The sequence below is a fragment of the Ranitomeya imitator genome, chromosome 8 (assembly GCF_032444005.1).
Source record: "Ranitomeya imitator isolate aRanImi1 chromosome 8, aRanImi1.pri, whole genome shotgun sequence".
Lineage (NCBI taxonomy): Eukaryota > Metazoa > Chordata > Amphibia > Anura > Dendrobatidae > Ranitomeya > Ranitomeya imitator.
Window position 1 is genome coordinate 153,274,609 of NC_091289.1, and position 11,937 is coordinate 153,286,545.

An 11,937-nucleotide genomic window follows, 5' to 3' on the forward strand; every position below is an offset into this window, starting at 1 on the left:
TATCTTTCTTCCAAGTGTCAGTAATAGAGATGTATTCTAGCAGGCATCTCCTAACATCTAATGTATGGAGTAGTTCTTCTTTAGGGTTGGAGGGATTGGGAAGGAAGGATGGTAAAACTATCTCCTGTGTCCTGTGAAACCGTGATGACACTTTCGGTAAATAGGCTGGGTCCGGTCTGAGGATTACTCTGTCTGGTAGAAACTCTGTATAAGGGGATACCCTGGAGAGCGCTTGTATGTCTCCAACTCTACGAGCAGATGTAATTGCCACAAGAAAGGCTGTCTTAAGAGATAGGGCCTTAATTGAAGCTGAATGTAATGGTTCAAACGGCTCTCTAGTCAATGCTGACAGGACTAGGTTGAGATCCCAAGGCATAGATCTATCTTTATGTATGGGTCTAGATCTAATAGAAGCTTTAATGAACCTTGAGATCCAATAATTATTGGCGATGTTACATGAAAATAGAGCCCCTAGGGCCGAGACCTGTACTCTTAGAGTACTAGTGGATAGATCTAGCTCTAGGCCTTTTTGCAGAAATTCTAAGATTTGTTTAATAGGTAATCCCTCTTCTAAATTAAAATCAGAAGAGGCCAGAAATTTCCGCCAGGTCCTAGCGTAGATTGTTGTGGTTATTTGCTTTCTACTTTTCATAAGGGTCTCAATTAGACTCGGGGAGAACCCTTTGCTTTTTAGTAACGCCCTTTCAAAATCCATGCCGTTAAATGGAGATTCTTTACTTGAGGATGGCTGATCGGCCCCTGGTAGAGCAGATCTGGAATGTCCGGAAGTACCCAGGGGTCCTCCACTGACATGATCCTGAGCCAAGTGAACCAGGCCCTTCTGGGCCAGAATGGGGCAATCAATATAACTCTGGCTCGATCTTCTCTTATCTTCCTGACTACTAAGGGTATCAGGCCTAGTGGAGGAAATGCATATGCCAGTTGAAAATCCCATCTGATCAGAAAAGCGTCTACCGACAGAGGATTTTCTCTGGGATTTAGGGAACAAAATTTTGTTGTCTTCCGGTTGTCCCTGGTAGCAAATAAGTCTACTTCTGGATGTCCCCATTTGTGGACGATCTGATCGAACACGTAATTGTTTAGGGACCATTCCCCTTGTCTCAAGGTGTTGCGGCTTAGAAAGTCCGCTTTGATGTTTTCTTTTCCTCTTATGTGTAGAGCAGTTAGGGATAAGAAGTGATTTTCTGCTGTCTGGAACAGACGATCCGCCACTCTCATCAGTGACTCGGAATGAGTTCCACCCTGATGATTTATGTATGCGACCGCCACCTGGTTGTCCGATAGGATCTTGACATGATGACCCTGTAGATATATGAGGAATTTTTTCACTGAAAGCTCTACTGCCATTAACTCTTTCTGGTTGGAGGAGGCTGATGTTAGGGGAGGGGACCATAGACCCTGAACCATCATGTCATCCATGTGTGCTCCCCAACCCGTAGGGCTAGCGTCTGTAGTTACCACACGTGTTACCTGTGACACCCAGGGAACTCCCGCCGATAAGTTTTTACTGTCTAGCCACCACCTAAGAGAAGTGAGTGCTTTTGGACCTAAGGTAATCTGATCCTGCAGGGACCCCTGTAAGATTCTATCATTAACCAGCACCTCGGATTGTAATGGTCTGGTGTGGAACTGGGCCCAACGGACAGCGGGAATGCAAGAGGTTAAAGAACCCAATAGTGACATAGCCTGTCTAAGGGTCATGGATGGCTTATCAATTGCCGTAGACACCTGTTGTTGGATATGTAACAACTTGTCGGGTGGAAGACAACACTGTTGGGATTCTGAGTTTAACAATAGTCCCAAAAATCTTTGTATTTTCTGGGGCTGTAAACGAGATTTTTCGTAATTTACGATCCACCCCAGATGCTCAAGTTCGGATGTGGCTGTCTCTAGCTGAGAACGGCAATGGTCTTCAGAGCTCCCTACTATAAGAAAGTCATCCAAGTAGGGAATAATTAGGATGTCAGACTCTCGTAAGTGTGCCATGACTTCGGCCACTAACTTTGTAAACACCCTAGGAGCTGCTGATAAGCCGAAGGGAAGAGCTCTGAACTGGAAATGGCGAATCTGGCCCCCCATTGACACAGCTACCCTCAGGAATCTCTGGAAGTGTTCATGTATTGGAACATGATAGTATGCATCTTTTAGATCTACCACTACCATGAAACAGTGATTAAACAACATTTTTATTGCTGAATTGATTGTTTCCATTTTAAATGATTCATTGACCAGGAACTCATTAAGACATCTGAGATTAATGATCGTTCTAAAAGATCCGTCTGGTTTCTTAAAGGGAACCTGTCACCTGAATTTGGCGGGACTGGTTTTGGGTCATATGGGCGGAGTTTTCTGGTGTTTGATTCACCCTTTCCTTACCCACTGGCTGCATGCTGGCTGCAATATTGGATTGAAGTTCATTCTCTGTCCTCCGTAGTACACGCCTGCACAAGGCAAGATTGTTTTGCGCAGGCGTGTACTATGGAGGACAGAGAATGAACTTCAATCCAATATTGCACCCAGCATGCAGCCAGCGGGTAAGGAAAGGGTGAATCAAACACCAGAAAACTCCGCCCATATGACCCAAAACCAGTCCCGCCAAATTCAGGTGACAGAGTCCCTTTAATCAGAAAAAGAGGAGAATAAAATCCCCTTCCTCTTTCTGATTCCGGAATTTCAATCAGCACGTTCTTGGAACATAAGTTGATAACCTCTGCTTCCAGGGCTGCTTGCTCAAGGGGGGAGGAACGTAAAGGGGTTAATTTAAATTTTTCACGAGGCCAGTGATTGAAGTCCAGTTTTAGACCTTCAGTAATGATGCCTCTGACCCATTTACTGTTTGTAATGTCAAGCCAAGCTGAAGAGAATGCTGACAGTCTACCCCCCACAGGGATCGCTAGTCATTGGTCCGGTTTTTTCTGATCCTTTGAGGAACGGCGAAACATATAGCCCGTACCTCTACCGCGTCTGTCTTCCCATCTGAAACTTTCTCTAGTGGGAGAGGACCCGCGTTTTTTCCCGCGACCAAATCTCCTTCGATTGAAGGGCCGGCGGTAAGATGAATATAGACTGGGGAATTTCTTTTTGTCATCCCCTGCTTTTTCCAACAACTCGTCCAGAGTTGGACCGAAGAGATATTGTCCTTCGCACGGAATGGCGCAGAGCTTGGTTCTAGACTGAATGTCACCTGACCAGCATTTCAGCCACAAGGCCCTGCGAGCCGCGTTGGATAGTCCTGCCGCTCTGGCCGCCATTCTGACAGAGTCCACCGATGCGTCCGATAGGAAGGCTGCAGCATTCTGGATGGTCGGTAGAGCCTTCAGAATAGTATCCCTGGATGCACCGTCCTTAAGCTGAGACTCTAACTGATCTAGCCAGACCATTAAAGATCTGGCCGTACATGTTGCCGCTACGGCTGGTCTGAGAGATCCAGCCGCCATCTCCCAGGTACCTTTAAGGAATATATCTGCCTTTCTGTCCAGAGGATCCTTGAGGTTTCCCATATCCTCAAAGGGTAATGAGGCCTTTTTTGACGCCTTTGCAACAGCCGCGTCCAGTTTAGGAGCTTTATCCCATGTATCCACAACCGGATCGTCAAAGGGATACCTGCGTTTTAACGCTGGTGGTAAGGCCCCCTTTTTTTCTGGTTTCTTCCATTCTCTAAGGATTAAGTCCTGAATCTTTTCGTTTACCGGGAAAGATCTATGTTTTTTACGATCAAGTCCGCTAAACATCATCTCCTGTTTCGAGGGCTGTGATTTAGGTTCCTCTATACCCATGGTGCCTCTGACTGATTTGACGACTTTGTCGATTCTATCCAAGGGTAGACAGAATCGTCCTGACTCCTCATCTGATGAAGAGGAGAGAGGACTGGAGAGATAGGAATTCTCCTCTCTTTCTTCCTCTGAAGAATTAGAGTCCAAGAGAGTCCTATGCTTTGAGCCTTCCGCTTGGGATAGGGACCGTAGTGATTCCATTACTTCCAGCCGGATCATTTCCCTCAGATTTGCCGGAGTTACGGACTCTTCTGCTACCTAGGGGAGGACAATATAGGAGTTAACTAATATCTGACCTAAAGTCACTACCACCAACCCGCTCCTGTAGACCTCACCGTCTGCTGTATACAGGGGGCACATAATTTTTTTGAACAAGAGTCAGGTAGAGGGACTCCACAGAGGGCACATTCCTTATGTTTAGACTTCCCCGTACTCTTCTTCCCCTGGAATGATAAAGTATAAAGGGGCCCGCGTCACAGAGTGAACTTTCACGTAGATCACTTACCCGTGCGCCAAAGTACAATACCGGAATCCGAGGGGTCTCTTTAGTCGAAGCTCTGGATCCTTGTTCGGAAGAGCTCTTACGACTGGGCTGGTCGCCTCTATCCTTCTGTTTGGGCTTCTGACGTACCTCGTCTGGCAGCTGCTGCTGCTCACCACCACTCTCCATGACGAAATGCGACCAAAAGCAGGGATCTGACATCTCCACCTGCATAAATACCCCTTGGATCCGGTCAGCAGATGGGCCAGCGCTGTCCCTATTGGCCCAGGATACAGCAGAGGGCAGGAGATCTTGCGGTCAAAAACCGGCACACAGACGCGATGGGCGCCGCCATATTAGAACGACTGCGCATGCGCAGACGTCCGGCGACCCGGAAGCGGCCGCTAACTCCGCCCCCCCACGTCACTGCACCCGGAAATGCTCCAGCACGCGCTGAGAGCTGTGCAGGATGCCGGGGAATGGAGCGCAGCGCTCCGGGAGCTCACCCACACGCCTGAGCCCGGCACCCGCAGCCCCACCATACCGCTGCACCACCAATGGGAATACTTACCTGCGCTGACGCTGATGGAGGCAGGAAATCCTCCGGACTCCGCTCCCTGCTGCGAACGCCACTGCCGTGAAGTCCAGCAAGGACCACCGTGGCGTCTCCAGGGATCTCCGCACCGGCCGAGGTAGGAGACCCCCCCCGCTACCGTAATCGGCCGGCCGGCCTGGGCCTTCTGTCTGTAGGCACCCGTCCCCTCAGGAACAGGAAACCAACTGAGGCAAGGGAGAGGTACCGCCCTTTTGTATCTGTAGGTTTCCTGTTCCTAATGGGCGGATCCCCTCTCTCGTCGTGCTGTCATGGGAGTCCGAGTAAAGAGGAATTGTACAACACTAAAGTGTTTAGAAATGAAGACAATTTTACACTTACAGTATATCAAGGAAAGCCCAACAAAAATGTTGTCATTTTGAGTTCCGTCCATCCAGATGTTGTTGTTGCGTCTGATTCCGCTAAAAAAACTCCAGAAACGGTAAAGTTTTACAATGAAACAAAATATGGAGTAGATGTAGTGGATCAGATGGCACGAAAATATACCACACGAACATCCACAAGGAGATGGCCTGTTCATGCATTTGAAAATGCCTTAGACTTTGCGGGTATAAATGCATGTATAATATTCAAGGAGATTACCCACCAAAAAATGTCACGCAAGGCATTTTTGCAAACGCTTGCGAGAGAGTTGAGTGGTCCTTATGTCACAGATAGGGAAAAGGGTTCCACGTCCCAAGTTTCTACATGTTCAGAAGTGATGGTTCAAACAAAATTTTGCCAGATCAAAGAAAAGTGCAAGAAAAATAGATCTGTCGGCAATTGTAAGACTTGTGGTAAGTCTTTGTGTGGGCAATGTACTGCCATAAATCAAAGGCAATGCCTAAAATGTGAAACACCAAATGTTTAGAAGGTGAATTCTGCGCCATATTTTCATTTTTATGCTCCTCCACCTACATTTTCTCTGCTTTTTGTTCTTCAGTTGTTGTTTATATGTGTGCACTTGAATAAAAAAAAGATGTTTGAAAAACGTCTATTATAATTATTGTTATTTTCTGTAGAAAAATAAGAAAAGCAGAAAAAAAACAATCAAAAGCATTACTGTTGGATCTCAATAATAATACATTACAAAAAATATAATTATTAATAAATAACCACAAATGAAACTCTAAAAATAAACGAAAACAAGCAAGGAGTCAAAATGACTCCTTTCAGTAGTTCTAGGCGGGGTCACGAGTCCAGTAGTCCTAGTGTTAAAAGGCTAGGTATAGGGGGTCTTAAGAAAAGGATAATGAAAACCCTTTTGAACTTTAATACCCAAGTGTCACACAACACCCAAGAACAATAGATTGGACAATTAGCATCCCACCTTCAGCTATTGTGCAGTTGAATGCAATGAATTCGGATTTGGAAGAAGCCATAGCCTGGGGAGAGAATATTTCTCATCAAAGGAATTGCTGGAGAGAAATCCTGCCCTGTGCCACATTCTCAATGTTATCATTCATATCCAGCTGGGAGAACAAACATTTACACCTTTGTGTCTGAATGAGGTTACTTTTTTCAGCCAATTAAGAGGAGAAGCATCATAATTAAAGCTTATTATGTTAAATTGCTGGATCCCAATGACTTGTAATCAACAAGTGTTCTCCGTTATCCACTGTTGCCATAAGCATGGCAGCGCTCCCCCCAATGATCGAACAAAGCGCTCATTGGTAAGGGGGGGGATCGGATCGTTTCTCTTCCAACATCTTACGAACGACTTGTGTATATTTCCTTTTTGCTCATTTTGGGGCATTTCGACACACTGATTGGGGTCCATCAAAGTAAAGCATTGGTAATGAGCGCCGATGGACTATACACAAGACGATCGGCGGCGTTGACATGCACTGATGAGCGTGGATGGGACAGGACAATTTCTAATAAGAGTGGTCAGCGCACACACAGTATGTCATCCACAGCAAATCTCTTGATAACATGGGGTGATGAGCTGCCAGTTATGAATTTTTTTTGCAAACATAAATTAGACAATCCCCTGATGAACAAGTGTTTCGCTCATTTGTTGGGTGATCATCAGTAGCTTTAATCAAGAACAAACATTCATCAATTGGAGAAAATTAACTCAGTCTTAAGGTACCTTCACACTGAACGATATCGCTAGCGATCCGTGACGTTGCAGCGTCCTGGATAGCGATATCGTTCAGTTTGACAGACAGCAGCGATCTGGATCCTGCTGTGCCATCGTTGGTCGGCGCAGAAAGTCCAGAACTTTATTTCGTCGCTGACTCCCGCAGACATCGCTGAATCGGCGCGTGTGACGCCGATTCAGCGATGTCTTCACTGGTAACCAGGGTAAACATCGGGTTACTAAGCGCAGGGCCGCGCTTAGTAACCCGATGTTTACCCTGGTTACCAGCGTAAACATAAAAAAAAAACAAACACTACATACTTACATTCCGGTGTCTGTCCTCCGGCGCTCTGCTTCTCTGCACTGTGAGCGCCGGCCGGAAAGCAGAGCACAACGGTGACGTCACCGCTGTGCTTTCCGGCTGGCGCTCACAGTCAGTGCAGAGAAGCACAGCGCCGGAGGACAGACACCGGAATGTAAGTATGTAGTGTTTTTTTTTTTTTATGTTTACGCTGGTAACCAGGGTAAACATCGGGTTACTAAGCGTGGCCCTGCGCTTAGTAACCCGATGTTTACCCTGGTTACCAGGGGACCGGCATCGGTGGTCGCTGGAGAGCTGTCTGTGTGACAGCTCTCCAGTGACCACACAGCGACGCTGCAGCGATCGGGATCGTTGTCTTAGATCGCTGCAGAGTCGCTAAATGTGACAGTACCTTTAAAGAGGTAACCTCAAGTTTGGAAGTTATCCCCCCATCAATGGGACAATGACCAGATCACTGGGGGTCTGACCACAGCGACTTCCACAGATCCCAAGAACTGAGGTTCTGAAGACTGTGTGAATACAGCAGTGGTCTATCATGGGCACATCCGGGAAGAAGAAAACCTCAGGACACAAACTTGAGAAGTGCTCTGCCAATCCCAGAGCACTTAAAACCTCATTTGAATACAGGTTAAAAAGCCAAATTCTTGAAAATGCAGCAGCATAGATTAGACGTCAAGGTGTAAGGCTAAGTGCACACGGTGCGGAACGGTGTGCGGATTTTTCCGCACTGTTTTTGGTAAATCCGCAGGTAAACCGCACTGCGGATTTATCGCAGTTTTTCCATGGTTTTTGTGCGGATTCCACCTGTGGTTTTACACCTGAGGATTCCTATTGAGGAGCAGGCGTAAACCGCTGCGGAATCCAAACAAAGAATTGACATGCTGCGGAAAATAAACCGCTGCGTTTCCCCGCGTTTTTTCTGCAGCATGTGCACTGCGGATTTGGTTTCCATAGATTCACATGGTACTATACAACGCATGGAAAACTGCTGCGGATCTGCAGCGTCAAATCCGCTGTGAATCCGCAGCAAAATCCTAAACGTGCGCACATAGCCTTATTGGGTTTAGCTTTCCGAGACCTGCACATACAGATATGTGGTGTAGGGTGTGGAGTCTGATATTGGTGTGTAAAGTATTTTTTACTACTAGGATCCTCCTAAATCAGTCGCTCACTGCGGGATTGCTGCGTTGGTTATCGGTCAGACTCCTGCTCCCTGCGGTTGAACTAGACAATATTAAATCTCAGGGCGATACTAAAGGTTTTGGCTGGAAGCTTGCATCCAAAATGCTTGACAAACCAAAAAGATAGATTAAAATCTAAATAAGAAAAAAAAAATATCCTGAAGAATTTGCTCATATACAAGGGGCAGAGATGGAGACTCCTTCACAAGGCCGCTACTCCCCAGTTATTCCCCAGCACTAGATTAGGCATCAGGTAAGTGGGTTTATACAGAATTCGGTAATGCACGGGCTGAAGCATTTATCTGAACACTCTCTGGGTTTTCCAACCACTAAAAATTGTAGTCAAGTAGACAAGAAGCAAGGGAAAAGGCAGATTCTCTTAAAAGTAAAGGGGCCCCTCTGAAAGCAACGCACCGACCTGCAGCAAAACCACACGTACTATGTGCGATATGTCAGCGGAGTTATATGTAACGTGATAGAAGATCTCGCTCCCAAATACACAGCTCATATCATCCACCGCCTCTTAGGTACATAGTGAGCTCACTAGTAGTCACAAGAATAACACGGCGTCTAACACGGCGTCAGACATAACAGGGGGTCACCTACTTCAGACAGCCCGCTGTAAGCTACTGCCAAAATGAATACTACCTTACCACGACCCTGCGTTACCTCCAGTAGCTTTCCCCCTTAATAAAATGAATGGAGACTCCTGACCCTGAAGCTGGGGTTCGTCACCTCTGGACATCCCTTTTATACAGACATGGGACCTCACATAACAGACAATTCTGAGGGCTGGTGGAACTTTTGATGGCTGGGATCACATTTGAGTTGGGGTTTTTTGCTTTTCGTTTCTGGTGAGCAGCAAAAAAATATGGCGGCTCAGTGGTTAGCACTGTATGGCGGCTCAGTGGTTAGCACTGTATGGCGGCTCAGTGGTTAGCACTGTATGGCGGCTCAGTGGTTAGCACTGTATGGCGGCTCAGTGGTTAGCACTGTATGGCGGCTCAGTGGTTAGCACTGTATGGCGGCTCAGTGGTTAGCACTGTATGGCGGCTCAGTGGTTAGCACTGTATGGCGGCTCAGTGGTTAGCACTGTATGGCGGCTCAGTGGTTAGCACTGTATGGCGGCTCAGTGGTTAGCACTGTATGGCGGCTCAGTGGTTAGCACTGTATGGCGGCTCAGTGGTTAGCACTGTATGGCGGCTCAGTGGTTAGCACTGTATGGCGGCTCAGTGGTTAGCACTGTATGGCGGCTCAGTGGTTAGCACTGTATGGCGGCTCAGTGGTTAGCACTGTATGGCGGCTCAGTGGTTAGCACTGTATGGCGGCTCAGTGGTTAGCACTGTATGGCGGCTCAGTGGTTAGCACTGTATGGCGGCTCAGTGGTTAGCACTGTTGCTTTGCAGCGCCGGAATCCTGTGTTCAAATCCCACTAAGGACAACATCTGCAAGGAGTTTGTATGTTCTCCCTGAGTTTGTGGGGGTTTCCTCCCAAACTACAAAGACATACTGATAGGGAATTCAGATTGGGAGCCCCATAGGGGACAGTGAGGATGAGGTCTGTAAAGTGCTGGGGAATTAATGGCGCTATATAACAGTGGGTAAAATTAATATAACTTATTAAAGCACTGATTCCTATGAAAATTTGTACTTGTCCATTATCCGGATGCCATTGTCAGCTCCTAATTAAAGGGGTTATCTGGGTCTAACATATTGAGGACCTATGCGCTGAGAGGTCATCAATACTTAATGAGTGGGGTCGGCGGCACCCCTAGCAATCAGTTGATACCTTCAGGGGATAGATGGGGACAAAATGTGAAGGGGCCGCTATGTCCTGCTTTGCACGTTGCTTACATTCGGCCATTGCTAATCGGTGGGGCCACCAGGGGCCAGACCATCATCTGTCAGGTAGTGACGTTATATCATATGATAAGGTCACTAACTTTAGTCCTGGACAACCCCTTTAATGTCAGAGATCTCCCCTTCATGCTACAATGTGTCGGAAGAGGGACAGAATCGGACGGGGGGGGGGGGGGGGGGGACCCTCTCCTGGCTGCGCCATATTCTCTTGTCCTGGGAGAAGCTGTGAAAAAACCTCACTCTACTGCAACAAAGTATGGGGGACGCCCCGATGCCGATCCCCCCCCATCTGATCACACTGATGCCCCTCTGCTGTGCCCTGGTTTTATTCCCTCGGGGCACAGAGATGCAGATGGTGGCCGCAGACAGTGGGTTAGAGTTGGACATGGTAGGAGGAGCGATTGGCGCTCACCCCGAATACCGCCGTCCTCCCCGGTATCCGCACACCGGACCCGTTAGCAGATCAGGAGAAACACTCGTTTGTGTCTTTGGATTTTCTCCGCTCCCTCTTGTATCAGCTTTTTGGTGAAGGATAAATAAGTCAGCACCGGTGACCGCAGCCAGGAGTCGGTAACTTCTTCCACGATAGAACCCATGACTGGTCCAGCACCGGGAATAGCAGCCAAATCACACGGTCATTAATAAATGAAGTGCACCCCATAGCTACAGATGCTCTTAAAGGGACAACCACCATATTCTGACGTCACATGAGAGGATGACGAGGGAGGTCACCGGGACGAGAACCCCACAGAGCCGGCGGCGGCCCCACAGATTCCTGCCCGTGTTACAGACAGAAAGTGACGGCAGAACTACACGTCCCAGCATGCTCTGCGGCCGGCGGGTATCCGCACAGGACAGGACACCCCGGAGGGGATGATGGGGTGCGGAGCAGGCCCCGGGCAGCACAGCACAGAGCACCCCGGCCGCACCGGAGCCCGCGGCGGTCAGCGCTGCCCACACTCCCCCATGTACCTTGGAAACCTTTCCCGAACCTCTCCAATCAGAGAAATGCCGCTCTTCCCATTCAGCCCCGCGCCACACGCCGCCCGGGGGTCAGAGGTGCAGCCCAGCGCCGGTACAAGCCTCCTCCAGCACCGAGAACCCGGACTCCCCGCCTCCGTACACACTGCGGCCGCTGCTGGCTGCTGCTGCCACCACCACACACAGCCGTGACGTCAGCGCGCAGGCGCACAGCACTTTTAACCCTTTGCCTGCCTCCGGCTCCTCGCCCCGCCTCCACCGACAGCCTGAGGGTCATGCCCAGGCCGGGGTCGTGTGGGGATGTCGTGCTGCCCAAGGCTCAGGGTTCTGTGACGGGGGCGACTGGCTGTCAGAGTCCCAGTGATCCCTCTTTGCTTTTATAGAGCTTTATCTTTTCATTTCGTCCCTTTTTACAGTACGAGCTGCCGTTTTTACTGACACCCTTCAGGGGTCCAGGCTGCCGTTTAACTTTTTTTTTTCCTTTTTGGTGTAGGATAAATAATATAATAATGATCTAGTAATTTCTAGGAATATTTTTATTTATATATTTATTTATTTTATCTACATTCAAAAAGGTTGATGCAAAGTTGTCATTTTCTTTAACGGTGAGAATATCGTTTCACCCGACGATCGAGCGTTT

The 11,937-nt window shown here is 48.1% G+C and overlaps 1 protein-coding gene across 5 annotated transcripts in view; it reads right to left on the minus strand.

Annotated features, from left to right (window-relative positions):
• The window catches only part of EVI5 (ecotropic viral integration site 5), a 206,541-nt gene extending 195,048 nt beyond the window's left edge, over nt 1–11,493 (minus strand). For 4 of the 5 annotated variants that reach the window (XM_069737571.1, XM_069737570.1, XM_069737568.1 and 1 more), the window contains exon 1: nt 11,289–11,493. The gene's annotated coding sequence lies outside the window, so the exon portion shown is untranslated. The remainder of the gene's footprint in view (nt 1–11,288) is intronic. The other variant, XM_069737569.1, reaches the window with a different exon arrangement.
• Between the last annotated feature and the right edge of the window lie 444 nt (nt 11,494–11,937).